General features: G+C 46.5%; 1 protein-coding gene across 5 annotated transcripts in view; it reads right to left on the bottom strand.

Moving 5' to 3' along the window:
* LOC108383400 (uncharacterized) overlaps positions 1 to 17706 on the bottom strand; it is a 263400-nt gene that overhangs the window by 94377 nt on the left and 151317 nt on the right. The window contains exon 4 of one of the 5 annotated variants that reach the window (XM_037025597.2): positions 708 to 4729. The exons of 3 other annotated variants lie outside the window; for them this stretch is intronic. The gene's annotated coding sequence lies outside the window, so the exon portion shown is untranslated. Of the gene's footprint in view, positions 1 to 707; positions 4730 to 15085; positions 15640 to 17706 lie in introns of those variants that run through there. One more of the 5 variants, XM_037025599.2, reaches the window with a different exon arrangement.

The following is a 17706-nucleotide window of genomic DNA, read 5'->3' as shown; positions in this document are numbered from 1 at the left end:
CCTCCCATGTTTTCTTCCATATGCTACCTCTATAGTTTTTCTTCTTTCTTCCTAATTACAACCCTTAAATAGAATTCGTGCCTTGTATCGAAGTTACTGAGTATCATAATTCCTCCAGGTGGTAAAGATACCTCTAGACAAGTGCTGGGCATAGAACCCACAGGGCATAAGTCTGCAAAGAAGTAAAAAGCTAACCTTTTCAAACAATATGGCTTCTCTCTCACTTACCAACTTTACATTTCCCTGTATGGCCCCGGAAGATGACTGGTTAGCCAGAGACGGGTAAGATTCCTCAAGGGAGGAACAACCTAAGACATGCACAGTTGCAGGGGGGCCATCAGGTGAGAAATTGGGGATCAACAGAGGTGAGGCTCAGAACCTCATCCCCCCTGCTTTGAGAGAAATCTTCTGCATCCGTGGATGGTTTATTGCCCTTGTCTAGCTTGGATTAACACATAGTCTATAGGCACACACCTGATCATCTACAATTGCTCTCCTACAACACTAAACTATGTTTTCTACCTTTATCTTGCATCTACCTACCACTTCAGCATTTTATTAAAAATAAAAAGAATAATAATAATAAAGGGAGAAATGTGGGATCAACATATAAATCAAGTATAAAAATCAAATGAATATTCATATTTGACCTGATTGTTTATAGTTCATAATGCGTGATCAAAACCGAAAGTTTCTGTGATGACTGCCCTTGTACTGTTCACCATGTAAGAATTTATTCACTATGTAAGAATTCGTTCACCATGTAAGAACTTATTCGTTATGCTTCAGAAGATTGGAGCCTGATGAGAATTAGGCTTGAGATGGATTAATGATTGTACATTGAGCATTGACCCCCCTATACTGAATTTTATTGTTGTTAACAACCATTTGATCAATAAATATGAGAGATGCCCTCTCAAAAAAAAAAAAATCTTACTGGGTACACATGTATCCCTAAAAAAAAAAAAAAAAATTTAACATATAAGTCTTACATATTGATTGAGGTTATTCCCAAGCATCTTACCTTAATAATGCTATATTAAAATTAGAGTATTTTCTTAATTTGTATTTTCTTTTTCTTTTTTAGAGCTTTATTCAAAAACATTTCACATATCACAAAATCTGTATATTTAAAGTGATTTTTAGCATATTCACAAAGTTGAGCAACATTGTTTCAATCTAATTTTAGAACATCTCTGATAACTCAAAAAGAAACCTGGTATACATTAGCAGTCATTCCAGTTCCCACCTCCCATCTCAGCTGCAAGCAACCACTGATAAACTATCCATCACTATAGATTTGCCTATTCTGGACATTTTACATAAAAGAAATCATACAAAATTGGTCTTTTTGTGACTAGCTTCTTTCACATAGCATAGTTTTCAAGGTTCATTCATGCTGTAGCATGCATCAGCACTTCATGTTTTTAACTGCCAAATACTATTGTATTGTGTGGCTATCTAGACCACTGTTTGTTTATCCACTCATTAGCTGATAGACATTTAGGTCATTTTCACTTTTTGGTCACTATGAATAACACTACTATGAACATTTATGTACAGGTTTTTGTGTGGACATATATATTTTTGGTATCATTAATGTACAATTACTTGAACAACATTATGGTTATTAGACTCCCCTTATTATCAAGTTTTTGGGTATTTAAGCATTTCTAGAATTAATCCCAATATGTGTGTGTATGGAAGGGGAGGGTTTCCCACAGCACCAAGCAATTCTCAGACACTAGCTGAGGGTCCTACAATTCAACTCAATTCTGACACTGTCTACCCAGAGACAGCATCAAGTTCCATAGGTTAAGGGTTCAGTCCTATGAGACTCCCTCAACCCCACTTCAGATTCCAATCAGAAGTCCAAACTGTCACCTGGGCTTCTGAACAATTGTCCATAGGTCAGAGGTTCCAAAAGCCTCTCATTTAGTTTGTCTTATTTGCTAGAATGAATTACAGAACTCACAGAAATATCTTACTTACTAGATCACTGGCTTATTATAAAAGGATATAACTCAAGAAATATATTTGAATAGAATTGACCAAGTAAATCTTTATGATTCTTTCAGGTTTCTGTTCCTGGCTATTTCTCCCATATTTTTTCTTCTTTGTGGTATTTTTAAAAACTTTTTCCTTGAAATGACCAAATGCATTTATTTAAAAAATATACAGTAAAAATTAGCTTTGCTTATCCTTTTGGTGTATAAGTATAATTGGTAACATATATGATTGATAGGTGGTAGATGATAAATAGATTCATGTAAACCCAATGATAATCAGGGTGCAGCACTATTCTAAGACCTAAGAAAGCAAAGCTCTTTTGCTATTCACACTCTGCCCCCATCCCTAGCTTGTCAACCACTAATCTCTTCTCCATCACTGTAAGTTTGTCTTTTAGAAAATTGAATGTTAATAGAATCATTTGATACATAAGCTTTTGAGACTGGCTACTTTCACTAAGCACAACAATACCTTATGAGATTCATCCAAATTGTTCTAGGTATCAGTACTTTGTTCTTCTTCATCACTGAATAGTATTCTATGGTGTGAATATACCACATTCATCTATTGGAGGACATTTGGATTGTTTTTGAATTTTGAATTTCAAATTCAAATTGTGTTGAATAGGCTGCTAGTACATTTGTGTACAGGTGTTTGGGTAACCATAAGTTTTCTTTTCTCTAGTATAAATCCCCAAGAGTGGGATTACTAGGTCATATAGTAAGTGTATCTATAACTTTTTAAGGAAATGCTAACCCATTTTCTAAGTGGCTGTACCATTTTGTATTTTCATGATGACCTTCAAGAACCAAACACTTCTAAACACAGGGTTTTACAGAGTGACACTATGAGATATATTTAAACAGTGTGTGAGAAGATGAGCATGGGGTTATCTCCATGTGTATAGAAGTGTGTGCTTCTTGTAGTTCATTCTCACATGAGGCGTGTTTAAAGAATGTGCTTAATAGAGCTAACATGTGAGTGAATGACTTTACATATTTACCTTTGCTGTTATATTTGTCCATCCTTTGGTGTTTCTCATATTCAGTGATAAGTTAAATTTTTCTTTGAGATATAATCTGAAAATCTTTCTCTAAAGAATGGGTGAGGAGAACTCATTTACAATTATTTAAGGGCCAGAATGGTAAGTCTGAGTGTAATGCCAATTTGTTCTTAATCTCAAATTCTTTTTAGCTTTTCCACCTGTTTCATTTTGGGCTCCTGTGTCACTTCTGTTCTCCATTTCTTTCTCTTCAACTTCCTCACCATCTTGTATTTCTGCTTTGTGATCTTTCTTCATCTATGTTGCTGCTTTATAAAGGTTTTCTTTTTTTAATTCATAGAAAGATGCTTTGGTGTTAACAGTTTTGTAGCAACATATTTCAGGTGGGTATTCTTTGCTTGCTAAATTATGCTGATCTTACTTTTTTTCCTGATTTTATCTCTGTATAGATACCATGCCAACAGCCTTTTAGCTCACTGTATGATGAGTTGGGTTTTCCTTGCTTAGATGTCTGCAGGAGGTTGTTTGGGGAGTGTGTTTTCCCGGCAGTCTCTGAGAACTGCTGCCTCATTGGCTGGCTGCTTTCCCAGCACTTCCTCCTTTCTTCTGTTAATCGCTGCTGCTCCATGCTCCCTCCTTCCCATAGCCTCTGTTGTAGGTCAGGGATACAGGTCTGTGCTCCCAGGGTGCCCTGTACCTACAGGAAAGGAGATTTTTATTACTGTCTCCTGAGGTCTGTTGCTGGCAGTGATTCTGTTCCAGCTTCAGCTGCTGCTATACTCACCTGTGTGGTTTCTGAACAGACATCAGTTTATTTTGATAGTCCTTACACAAATTTTCAGTCTATGGATCATTACTGTGTCATTTTTTGATGAAGATGGAGCCAGCACCTTTTTCTCCTTATCCTTTTATGTTTGTAGCTTATCTGGGAAGAGGCAGGGGAAATTACTGTCACATTACACTCCCATGTCTATACTCCAAAGTCTCAAAACCTCATTCTGTAAAGATTTGGTAAAGGGAATTGGTGGTCTATGTGACCACCCCCTTCCCTTCACTCTATCTCTAGGCACCAACAGAGGCTCATCTCCAACCACGCTAACCACCATCTCATATGTCCAGGCTTCTTTTTGCACAGTCCCAACCGCTGTCATTTGCAACAGCAGATAGAAAATTTGGTTCTGTATATTCAGATTGTTAGGTGTAACACCTACCATATATATTTGCTTTATTGTGTTAATTCTTCAATCAATAATATTTCCTTGCTTTCTCTTGACATCTTGCTTTTCCAAAAGGCTGGCCAAGGTTTAGAAACATTCCAAACAGATGGTTCTGAATAGCTAATGCAGGGGCTTGGCTGCTCCTCTGGGAGCATCAGTTTCCTGGAGAGCAACCCTCTTGACCAGTCATATTTACAGGCTTATCTGCTTCAGTAGAACGTGATTTTTGGCACAATCCATACTTTCAGATCCCACCAGAGCCATTTGCTTATGTGCCATCAGCATCACATGACTGTTGTTCAATATGTGTCGAGCACCTTCACAAGGTTGTCTTCCCCTGAAGATTTACTGCCTTGGACCATCACTGCTGTTTTGAACTGCACGTTTGTGTATCCCCAGACCTCATATGTTGAAACTCTGACTCCCAGTAGGATGGTATTAGGAGGTATGGCCTTTGGGAGGTAATTGGCTCATGAGGTAGAGCTCCAGTGATGGTGTCCTTATAAGAAAAGGAAACAAGTTAGCCCTCTCTCTTCACCATGTGAGCATACAATGAGAAGGCAGTTCTCTGTAAACGTGTGGGCCTTCAGGAAAAGGGCCCACACCAGAACACAGCTGTGCTGGCATCCTGATCCTGGACTCCAGCCCCCACAACTGTGAGAGGTAAGTGTTTCTTATGTAAGCCCTCCAGTCTGTGGTCATGTGCTAGGGCAGCCTCAGCTGACAAAGGGCAGAGGCCAGTGGGTGATGGCCCCTCTGGGACGAACAGACCTGGGTGAGCCACCAGAGCCAAGCTCTATGCCATGCTGTGTGCAGTCCCTCCTGGGTGGTTAGATTCTTGGTTGAGCCCCTAGCACCTTCTGAGAACCAGGATATTTCTAGGCAGGACTGGGGGAGCTGGGCCATGGCCAGGAAATGGGTGCAAGGGCTTGTCGCTGACAGGGCCAGTTTACTCTGGGGCTGCATCATCACCGTCCCCAGCCCACCCACCTCTGAATGGCCATCTAGTTTCTACCAGAAACCTCAAGCAGCCAGTGAGCATAATCCCCACAGGCTCCTGCTCCCTCCTGATGATAGGCACAGGATCTCCTGGAGGAACACCCAGACCCTGTGTCACTCTCTTGAGGCTTGCAGTCTGTTACCCATTCCAGGACAAAGGGAAAAGCACTGACCACATACAGACCAGGGCCAGGGCAAGGTGACATGGACAGTCTCCAACTGGCCCAGGGTTCTCACCACATGCCCTGGATGTGTGCCTCCTCGCCGCCCCCTCTTCTCTGACACCTCCTGCCTCACTGACCCCAGTGTTTAAGGGTGGTGTCCCATGCCGGCCTCCATCCCCTGTAGACATGGGACATCTGTTCTATTTTCCCATGGCTTTGGCTGTCTGCAGCTGTCAACTCTATGGCCAGCTTGTTTGCTTTCTACTACAAAAGAAATACACACTGGCTGCAGCAAAATGTGACCAAAGCACAAGTGCTTTAAGTGAAATATAACAATGTTCTCTCCTTACCCTGTTTCAGCCCAGTTTCCACTTTCAAGGAAACCTCTATGGACACTTTTGTGCATATTCTTGTGGATTTTTTTTCTGTTTACTTGCAAAGACACACACACATGTCATACATACCACCCGACACACACTACACACAGGCACATGCCACACACATCTCACACCACACCCGCCACTCCCCACATACCCCACACACATCACACACACACACACACACACACACACACACACATGCCTCACCCCACACCTCGCACCAGCACCCCACACACCCCACACTCATCACACACACACCTAACACTACAACCCACACTTACCACACACCCACCACCCCCATGCATACACCACACGTGCACAGACACCCCACCTGTACATCTGTATTAAATACTCCTGGTGGCTTAGATTTTCATCTGTCTAGTGCCCCATCCCAGCTTCTAATGGTTCAGAGTTACTTTCTCAAGTTATCTTTGGCCTAAATGATCTGCCTCATCCAGCAACATCTGGGAGGAGGCCATGGCCAACCATGGGGCAGCTCCCAACTGATGACAAAATACAGGTACCGATGAAGACTGGTTGCCTTGCTTTGAGGTGGGGCAGCTCAGAGTGCCCCCCAAACTCCACTGCTCCCATGAGAGGAGGTAAGGCTGGATCCACTACCTTACCTGATTCTTCCCCAGCACTCTCCTGCTTCCCTCACCTTTCCAGGTGTTACCTGAGAGCACTTTCCCAACAAGTCCCTTGCCCACAGGTATACCAGTACGATGTGTATATATATTATGTGTATTATGTGCATAGGTACTCCCAGCCATTTCCAGAAGGGACCCATGCTGATGCAGAGCATTCAGTGACTTGCTCTTTTCACTGTACAGCACACCAAAGACACCTCTGAATACCAGTCTATGTTATTTTATTTGTGGCAGCAGAGTTCTCCCTGGAGCTGATCTCCCATAATTTAGGTAATCAATCATCTTATTAATGAAATGGAGTCTGTTAGTTCATTAAGTGAATGGTTTCTGAGGTGCTACTGCATGCCCCGGCTGCCTTAAACTGGGGTTGCCTCCAAGTTTTCTCTCTACAAAATATATGAACATTCTTATAAACACATTCGCACATTTGTGCAAATGATTTTGAAGGACATGTTCTTGGAGGTGGATATGTGGGTCAACAAGAAACTTCATTTATAGTTTTAATGGGTGCTTTTTATGCAAATGCCTTCCTTCAGCTCTGGTGGCTCTCCTGACTGTATATCTGTTTTTGACTCTCCTCTGGAACCTTCTTCTTGGGCACTTACTCACCTGCATGTAAATGCCCCAAGCCTCTGGGCAGCCAGGCTTTCTGCACAGCTCTCCTTGCCCTGGTGCCTCTCTTTCCCTGGGCTGTGTCCACCCACCATTCCTGTTTCACCAGGCACTGTATACCAAGGACTCCTAGGTCAGCTCTCTCTCAGGTGCCACATTACACAGGTGGGCCCTGGGACTCAGAGAGGGCATGTATTGTAGGAAGTGGCTTCAGCTAATGCAGTTATGAAGGATGAGAAGTCCCTCGACCAGCCATCTGCAAGCTGGAGACCCTGGTGGTATGCTTCAGTCTGAGTCTGAAAGCCTGAGAGCGGGGGCAGGGATATCCCAGCTCAAGCAGAGTGAGTGCTCCCTCCCTTCACCTTTCTGCTCTTTTCTGGAATGGACAGTGCCCATACACACGGGAGAGTGCCATCCACTTTACTCAGTTCACCAGTTCAAGCACTAGTCTCCACAGAAACACCCTCCCAGACACACTCAGAAATCGTATTTTAGCAACTACCTGAGCACCCCTCAGCCCAGTCAAGATTACACAAAAAATTAACCATTACAGTGACTCACTTGTCAAGTTTCTACCAAACACCTCTACTGAGCTGTCCCAGAGGCACTTTGAATTCAGTGTGTACCAAATTACCCTCTTAGTTCTGCCCCAGTAATGCCCATGGGAACTATCTCGTCACCTCAGACACCTTGATCTCCCTCCACATCAGACCTGGGGCCTCTTGGTGGGCCTCTGGTGCATTTCTAAGGCTGCTCCCTCCTGGGTGTCCCTTTGTTTCTGTCCTGGTCCAGGCTCTAGTCCAGATTCACAGCCTCCAACGGACTTGCCCCCACCCCTGAAAACAGCTTCTCCTCCTCTTTGCCACTGGACAGTCCAGCGTCCTGGACTCACACAGCCCTCTGGGGCTCTCAGGGAGGTGACCAGGAAGGCTGGCCTGACACTGGAGGCAGCACAGACTGACTCAGGTTGTTCCTTTCAGGTGCATCTTGGGAGGGAATCAGCACCTGGGAGCTCCTGGAGCTGATTGACATGGCTTCCTGGCAGCCTCCTCCCTCCTTGCACAGCCTTGCACTTGGTGAGATTTACCAATGAACGTGGAGATCAGAGTGGTGGAATGTGTGTGTTGTGGACACCGAGGGGACCAGGGCTAGAAGGATGGAACAGGACAAGCAGGAGAGCCACCAGGCAGCTTCTGAGCAATCAGAGACCCTGGGCAGGTCACCTCGCCATTTGGCCTCACAGTACATGAAAATGTTCCATCTGCACTTGAGAAGAATGTGTATCCTGTTGCTTTTGGATGGAGTGTTCTGTAGATGTCCATTAGGTCCATATGTTCTAATATGTTGTTCAGTGCCTCTGTCTATTTGCCTATTTTCTGTCTGGTTTATCTGTCCTTTGGAGTGAGTGGTGTGTTGAAGTCTCCTAAAATGAATGCATTGCATTCTATTTCCCCCTTTAATTCTGTTAGTATTTGTTTCACATATGTAGGTGATCCTGTGTTGGGTGCATAGATATTTATAATAGTTATATCCTCTTGTTGAACTGACCCTTTTATCCTTATGTAATGTCCTTCTTTGTCTCTTCTTACTTTCTTTGTTTTGAAGTCTAATTTGCTGATACAAGTACTGCAACTCCTGCTTTTTTCTCGCTATTAGTTGCATGAAATATCTTTTTCCATCCATTTACTGTCAGCCTCTGTATGTCTTTGTGCTTGAAGTGAGTCTCCTGTAGGCAGCATATAGATGGGTCATGTTTTTTTGTCCATTCAGTAACTCTATGTCTTTTGATTGGTGCATTCAGACCATTTACATTTAGGGTGATTATTGAAAGATGTGTACTTATTGCCATTGCAGGCTTTAGATTCATGGTTCAAGGGTAATTCCCTTACTATGTAACAGTCTAATTTAACTCACTTAGTATGCCATTACAACCACAACCTAAAGGTTCATTTTTTCCCCTCCTTTTTCTTTGTCCTCCATTCTTTGTATGTTATGAATCATATTCTGTACTCTTTGTCTATCCATTGGGTGACATCTATTTAGCCATAGGAATACTTCCATGTATAGCAGTCCCTCCAAAATGCACTGGGGAGGTGGTTAGTGGGAGGTAAATTCTCTCAGCTTTTGCTTATCTGGAAATTGTTTAATCCCTCCTTCAAAGTTAAATCATAACCTTGCTGGGTAGAGTATTCTTGGTTCAAGGCCCTTCTGCCTCATTGCATTAAATATATCATGCCACTCCCTTCTGGCCTGTAAGTATTCTGTTGAGAAGTCTGATGATAGCCTGATGGGTTTCCCTTTGTATGTGACCTTTTATCTCTCTTTAGCTGCTTTTTAAATTCTGTCTTTATCCTTGATCTTTGCCATTTTAATTATTATATGTCTTGATGTTGTCTTCCTTGGATCCCTTGTGTTGGGAGATGTGTGCACCTCCATGGCTTGAGAGACTATCTCCTTCCCCAGATTGGGGGAGTTTTCAGCAATTACCTCCTCAAAGACACTTTCTATCCCTTTCTCTCTCTCTTCTTCTTCTGGTACCCCTTTTATGTGAATATTGTTCCTTTTGGATTGGTCACAGAGTTCTCTCAATATTCTTTCATTCTTCAAGATTATTTTTTCTCTCTGGGCTTCAGCTTCTTTGTATTCCTCTTCCCTAATTTTTATTTCATTTACCATCTCTTCTACTACATCTAATCTGCTTTTAAATCCCTCTATTGTATGTTTTATTTCAGATATGGAATTTCTTAATGATTGAATCTCTGACTTAAATTCATTTCACAGTTCTTGAATATTTTTCTGTACCTCCATAAGCATGTTTATGATTTTTATTTTGAACTCTCTTTCAGGAAGATTGGTGAGTTCAGTTTCCTTTGGCCATTTTTCTGGGGTTTGTGAGATTTTGGTTTGAACCATGTTCTTTTGATGTTTCATATTTCTGTGTGGTGCCCAGTAGTGTCCAGGAGCTCCAGTTTCTGGAGCTGTTCAGCCCCTAGAGTGAGATTGGGGTTCATAGGGGAGCAGAGCTGGTGCCTGGGGGAAGGAAAGATCTGTTTTCTGATTCCCATCTGCAGTGCCTATCTCCAGTGTCAGAGCCAGTGGGACTCTGTGTAAGTCTCTGTGCTTTGCGTCTCTAGCTGTTGCAGGCAGGGCCTCCCTCTAGCTGGCCTTATGCCAGCACAGTGACTGTTGGGTTACAAACTGGTGCTGGCAGGCTAGGAGAAAGGTGCAGCAGGCTGCGTGTCACAGTAGGGGTCCTCAGAGCTGAGTAGGCATTTAGGGGGATGGAGCACCTGAAGCTCCTCAAAGTTCCCAACCAGCTGGGCAGAGTGCACCCACACAACCTTGTGCAGCTCTCCCTTCTCCCATGCAGCAAGCTCTGTGCAAACCCCACCCCTTCAGCAGCCCTCTCACTGCTAGGAAGCCTCTCAGATCACCTGCCTTTGACACAGAGCGGCTGGGTGTGCATCCCCACCTCCACAGATGGTCGGAATCTCAGTCTCTCAAGCACTCCACCTGTCCAAGATCTCCAACGTCCAGAGCACCACACAATATAGGTTTTTGCTCACAAAGCAGATCTCCAAGGGCTAGGTGTTCACCAGTCCCAAGCTTACATCCCCTCCCTGCTCCATTTCTCTTCCTCCTTCTGGTGAGCTGGCATGGGGGAAGGGCTTGAGTCCCACCTGATTAAGGCTTTTGTACATTACCCTGTTTCAGTAGGTCTGCTCTGTTTGTGAGGTCTGTATGCAGTCTGGTTCAGCCTTCTTTCTTGTTGCTGTTTTAGGGTTAGTTGTATTAATTTACTATATTTTCATACTATGTGTGATTTTGGGAGTTCTCCATCTCACCTCTTATGCCGCCATCTTGAATCTGTCTATATATGCATATTTAAAGACATCTAGTAGGGCCTTGCTCCTCAAAGTGTGGCCACTGGACCAACAGCCTCTGAATGGCACAGAAGCTTGTCATAAATGCAGAGGCTCAGCCCAGCACAGCCCCCAGTGATTCCTACAGGTTGTGAGGTTCCAGAGCACAGCAGTGTGGCAGGCACTCAAAGGCAATGTCTATGTGTGGAACTAGGAGAGTTTCTGTATTTCCTTTTTGCTTATTGATTTGTGACAAATACATATTATTGGTATAATGAAGAACAAAGAGGGATGGACGTTCTCTATAAAGCACATTGGTGGTTGCAGTTTGGCTCTTGGCTTAAAGAGTGGTGTTTCCAGTACCACCAGTGCTTTCAAAAGGGTTCTTCTGCTGCTGAGGCAGGGCATAAGTTCAAAGGCACTCAGTGCCCCCAGCCCCAGCATAGGCCAGGCCCTTGTGCAGCCTCCCACTTCACTGCATGGACCTCCCTTTAAGATTCAGACTGGCTTGGAGGATTAGGTCATTGCTTTTCCAGTAAGCAAGCTGGCCAATTATGCATTCTCCTATGCCAACAACATCAGACGCAGGTCTCAAATCTCCTCCACTGGTTGGACAAAGCCAGGAACAGACCATTTCCACCTTCCTTATGTCAATCTGTCGGGCTGTAGCAGGTGGCTCTGTTGGCAGCCCTTGTCCCCTGCTGTCCAGGACACTGTCTGCCTCCAGCTCCAGTTATATCAGGCTGATGCTCTACCTGCAGAGGAGACCAGCTGTCTTTCTGGAGTGTGACTCTTCTGGTCAGTATCCCAGAGTGCGTAACAAGAGCATGACAGTAATTGGTAGCTCTCAGCAGGCATTCACATGGGACAGAAGAGGTCCTCCAAGCCTCTGAAACGAACAAGATTTTCATTCCCTGGCAGAGGGGCACACCAAACTCTCCTGTTTATTCTAGCTGAATGAGGAGGGACCTGGACTCCCATCTTACCCTGGCTCTAATGGCAGATGACCTGGGAGTGGAGATGCCATCACAAGCATTTGATTACAGCCTATGGTGTCCTGTGACAGGGTGACCATGTGTTTAGGTCCTCAAGAAATTGCTAAGAATGAATCCTGATTTCATTTACTTCATTCATTCTTTGTTGAGCTCCAATGTCCCTTCAGGTCTGGGGCCAACTTTATGTGGGTGAGTTTTGAGAAGGGCAGAGTAAACGAAGATATCTAAGATGAGTTTGCACCACAAGGAGCCTGTTATAGGATGGGGAGGTCACATTGGCTGGATGGCAGCTGAGACCAGTTCTCACACCTTTGTCCATAAATCCCTGGGTATCCTAGGAGAAATGCAGATCCCGGCTTGGAGGCCTGGGCTGGGCCAAGCTCATGGTGCCAATGACATGCTGTTCCAAGGACACACACAGAGGAGTGAGGTCTGGGAGGACAACTGTGCTCACAAGCTCATTTTCAGGAAGGTCCATTCAGGAAATGGGAAGCTCCACATACACACCTGTGATTGGGAGAGTGATTAATTAGGGAGGAGTGGGGTCAGAGTCCTCCCTACTGCCCTCTCTTCTTCCACCACTTCTCACATGCTGCACCCTGCAGTTGGTGAATGGTCCCATGTGGCCCATGTCAACCTAGGGGATCCTATGGAATTTGGCCCCTATGCCCCCAACCAGCCCTAGCATGGCTTGTCCTTGCCACTCACTCCAGGGCCCTGGCCCCACACCACAGTCCTCTAAGCAGTATATGTTACCCCACTGACCTTCATCCAAATGGAACCAACATCATCAGAAAGACATGGGGAGGGTCATGCTAGATTGTTCTAGCACGTTGCTGTGTGTTCTAGAACTTACATATAATCGATTCCTGTATGTTCCCCAAAATGTCTGATAAAACCAGAGGCACATCAGGACTCCTTGGCAACTCTCCTTCTCTCTTCTTTGGTTCTTTTATTTAATTGTCTTTTATTTCCTCACAACCCCATTTCTCACCACCACACACTGAGGATGCTCTGCAGGCCCTGAGGGTCTGGGCCTCTGCTGACCCTCATCAATTGTTTATATGGTGGCTTATCTCAGGCTGAACACTGTACTTCTTTAAATACGTGGTTCCAACAGGTTCCCAGACTTGATCATCAGCATGCGTTATCCCTTTTGAAAGCACTGGTGGTTCTGGAAACACCACTCTTTAAGCCAAGAGCCAAACTGCAACCACCAATGTGCTTTATAGAGAACGCTTTGCAGCCTGCACATGAAGATGCCATAATCCCTGAGTGCCTATGAAAGTATCTGTGCATTCTTCCTGGCCTCTCAGGGCTCCTCCCAAGAAGGAGAGGTGGAAGAAGTGATTTCAACATCTATTGATTGCTTGATAGAAATATTTTCAGAACAGCCTTGTGTGGGATCCTGTGGGATGGGGTGGGGTTGGGAAAGGATGCAGAGTCCAATCCGACCTGGAACTCTCCCTCGAGATAACTCTTTGGGGGAGATGGAGAATATTTGGCTGAAGGCAAGAAGGGGTGTACTAAAAAACTACGCCCATCTGGAGTGAGTCATCCTGACCATGAGATCAAGAAAAGCTTTATCGATGAGGCAGCATTTGAGACTTTGTTGATGAGCTAGAACTGTATGCAGGGAAGACGAGATAGGAAGGGGCACGAGATAGGAAGGGGCATTCTATGTTGGAGCAAACCTGCCCTGTGTTTAGAGAATACATGCACACAGGCTGTGGGCTTGTGTGGAGGGTGTTGTGGAGGACGAACCCAGGCTTAGAGGTTGGGGCCAGGCTCAGGAGGGCCTGAAGGGCAGGTGAAGCAAGGTGCCTGGGTCCAGAAGGCAAAGCAGAAATGATGAAGGCCAACAGGGTTCCTGTTTGAGGCTGAAAGGACAGGTCCAAGAAGCCACTCAAGTGCTGGAGGAAGCAATGATCAGGCCTATAAAGGCATCCCTGGAGTCATTGTGGGTTTGGCTCCAGACCACTGTAATAAAGTCAATATGGCAATAAAGCGAGTCAAATGATTTTTTAAATTTCCTAGTCCATTCAAAAGCTATATATATAGTTTAATAGACACCAGATATAGTCTATATATATAGTCTATATAGTATATATAGACATATAGCAATATCATTATGTCTAAAAAATAATGCACATACATTATTGAGACCATACTTTAGTTAGTTTTTTTCAAAATGTCTTAGAAGATAAAGAACTCTGTGATCAAACAGATACAGGAAATGCTGTATGGTCTCCAGTAAATGTGTTTATTTGCTGCAGAACCTCTCAGAGTCTTCTGTCTAGTGAATCTTCCTGAGAATGAGAAGAAAAGTTGGTAGTGAGCAAAGCAGGTGGGGAACAGGCTCTTCCAATGTTCATGATGAAAGGCCTTTGTGGGCCACTGAGGCCTGGAACACACTCTGCACTGCTGCTCCCAGGGCAGGCCCTCCAGAGCTTTTGGGTAGCCTGAAAGGGCCTGGACTGAATGTGGGAGAACCAGGGAGGGGTGCTGTGGTCATGTGGGGAGAGACCAGAGCCTGCTTGAGGATCCAGGACAGCTGCCCTGGGGAGACAGGTGGTGAGTGGTCATGCTGGTGTGACAGCTGGATGGTCCTGTGTGGTTCCCACCTCTTGGTGGGCAGGGGCACCTCAAAGTAAAATCACTGACAAACGAAGCCCAGAGCTGTGAGCTGGGACCTGCCGGGCTCCTGCGTTTCTGCACTAGCAGGCAAACCCTGGCTGAGGCCCTCCCCTGTGTTTCCTTTCTGGTCATGGCTCTCTTTTCCCAGGAGGGAGAAGTTGAAGGTTGTCCTGCCAAGGCAATGCGAGGCCTGCTCCCTTCCAGGGACCTGAACCAGCAGCACCCTGAACAGCCTATGAGGGGTCCATTCCCGTCAGTCCACAGCACAGGTCACCTTGGCAAACTGCTATGTTCCAAAGGCCTCTGCCAGCGCGATCCAACCTTTTTAGTATTAACCACTTCTCTCCAAAAGGGTAAACAGGGCTCTGCATGGACCTTGCTTTGATTCTCTGATTCTGTCCTTCCCTCTGACCCTAGGCTCATCTCAGCCCCAAACCCTACTCTTTCCCCTCTCACTGCTTCCCAGCACCCAGGATTTCAGTTCAACGCCCTTCCATCTGCAGCTCTCCACCTCCAAAGGCCAGAGAATCCAGCTAACGTGGGGGGGGAGGGCCGGCCTGTGGGGCCTTCAGGGAGGGACCAGTGCTGCAGGCCCAGCAGAGAGGGGAGGGTCCCGCGGGGAGGGGCGGTGCCGCTGCAGCAGAGAGGAAAGCCTGCTCTCCCTTCCCTTAGCAGGTAACCGCTCACCCACGCGCCTGGACAAAGGCTCCTCTCTGTCCCTGCGCTCACCCTGTTGTTGTGTCCTGCATAGTGTCCGGCACAGTTGCTGTCCATGTCCGCACACTGCCTTGGGCCTTCGTGTCCCCGTGTGGACAGGCCTTGAAGCGGGGTCGCCATCCAGCAGAGCGCCCCAGACAGTCAGGCTCGCGCTGGTACTTGTAGCTGAGGGTTTCTGTTCTGAATCGTGTGCTCCGGACCTGGGTGAGAAGCCGGACGCCTTCTGGGGCCAGACCCTGCCGGCCCTGACCCGGGAACCTTTCTCAGGGAGCAGCGCCACCTGACCTTTCTCTGCAGGAGGCATGGAGGTGGCCAATCAGGCCTCTGAGGCAAATGGAAGTGGGAGCGAAGGCAACATCTCAGGGGCCTTGGGAAAGGCTGGGAAGCCGGCCCTGTGAAGCGGAGACAGAGCCATGGGGCTGAGGTTCCTGTGACAGCAGGACGCATGGGTGGCTGGCAGGGATGCAGGGGAAGGAAGAGACAGTGAAGGCAGGGGCGGGCAGCATGCCAGGTGGGAACCCATGGGTTTCCAGGGGACTTGGAAGGACCCACTCCATCCTTAGAGCCCCTGATGTGCCAGTCCCCACTCCTTGCCCACACCTGCCCTGGGCTTCATCCTGAGGCCAGGGAACAAGGACAGCTCCTGCTGCATCTGGACTTGTGTTCTGGAGACCCCTGAATGGAGAATGGTGTAGAAGGGCAAGGCTGGAGGCAAGAGAGGAGAAAGGCCTGCTGGTGGGCAGGAAGCATGTGAGCTACAGAAAGCAGGTGGGGACTGACCTACCCAAATATGACAGGGGGTGAGTGGGGCCCTCACTCTCTAAAGGAAAGTGCCCTGCAGGCTTTCTGCTGGAAGGGTACACCTGTGGAGAGCTGCATGCTCTTTACCTGCAATTTCCATGTGGTCCTACATGCTGGGACCCCAGCAGCACCCCCCATAGGTTCACACACTCAGAGGCAGCCCACCTGTGCAGAGGCCCTGAGCATGGAACTGGGGGTGCAACCTCAGACAGCTGCACAAGGTGTTGTTCTCCTGACAGGTCCCTGCAACACCCAGCCAGAGCATTCCTGGCACAGCCCCTACTGTTGATGCCATCCTCACCCTCTTCGCCAATGAGTTATTTGAACTTTTGAAGCCTTCCACTTGCAGGGCCAGCCCAGTAATGTCACTAGCTGATGTTACCACTGTGGAAGGAACACCCTTCCCTGCCCTCCTGTACCTGGTCACGTGCCCAGGTATACACTCCATCCCCACTGTATCCAGAGTGTGGTTGGGCTGCTGGGCAGCCCTGAGGTGGTTGGTAGGGATCCCCAAAGTTCTGATATCACCCAGATTCAGGGCACATGTGGAAGCTCTGAACCAGCCTCAGGAAGGCCACACTCCTGCCCTTGGAGGCCAGGTGGTAGGTCAGAGACAAGCCTATCCTCCTCCTCCAAGGAAGAGAGAACCTCCCCTGTTGTCCACACCCCTCAGTCCTGATGTAGGCTCCCTGGCCTCTGGCTCCCACTGAGCTCAGACACCAGGAGGCACCAGCAGGAAGCAGAGGGTTCCTTCTCACTGCTGGAAGGGTACACCTGTGGAGAGCTGCATGCTCTTTACCTGCAATTTCCATGTGGTCCTACATGCTGGGACCCCAGCAGCACCCCCCATAGGTTCACACACTCAGAGGCAGCCCAGCTGTGCAGAGGCCCCTTCTCTCTATTCTTCCCCCACCAGGTTGCCATGGGTGGCAGTACCCTCTACCAAATGCCCAACTTCTGTCAAGGACAATGGCCACACCCTGGCCTTGTCACTTCACACCTCAAGGAGTCCCTGCTCTCTGTTCTTTTTGGTTTCCTTAGCTCCCCACTCCAAGTTTATAAATAGACTGCCTATCAGATGCCCCCACTGTGTGCCCTGGGGCCCTGAGAGGTGCTGCCAACTAGATTCACCTTGTTCTCACAGGGCGGTGGTCAGATTCACTCTATGCCCCTGATAACCATTCACTGAGCACCTACTGGGTGCACCAACCCTGTGTAGGTGCTGTTACAGAAAGGAGGACAACATGGGTCCTGGTCTGAATGAACTGAGCCAAAAGTAGGCCAAGGCATGGCAGGGGGAGTAGGAACCTGAGATCCCAGAGTCCCAGTGGGCTTCCCAACATCCTAATACTTGTTCCTGAAGGGGATAAATGGTAACTGATGGCAGTGTTGTGTCTCTAAGTCAGTCATGTCAGCTGAAACTATAAGTCATAGTCCACACTGTATTTAATGATAGTCCCATACTATCATTACTCATTTTTTATCAAGATAGTCAAATTAAACCATCTGCGATGAGGTTAAGTTGTTTTTCTGCCATTTTTGCTTCTGTGCACACTACAGGAGACATATTGCAACATGGACACACACAGGCACACAAAACAACATCCCGTATTTCTGTAGTTACACATGCATGTACAAAATGTGTAAGAAGGTCTAGA

Source organism: Manis javanica, chromosome 7 (assembly GCF_040802235.1).
Source record: "Manis javanica isolate MJ-LG chromosome 7, MJ_LKY, whole genome shotgun sequence".
In the NCBI taxonomy this organism is placed as follows: domain Eukaryota; kingdom Metazoa; phylum Chordata; class Mammalia; order Pholidota; family Manidae; genus Manis; species Manis javanica.
The sequence above is the reverse complement of the archived record's forward strand: the minus strand, read 5'-3'. Positions and strand labels throughout refer to the sequence as shown.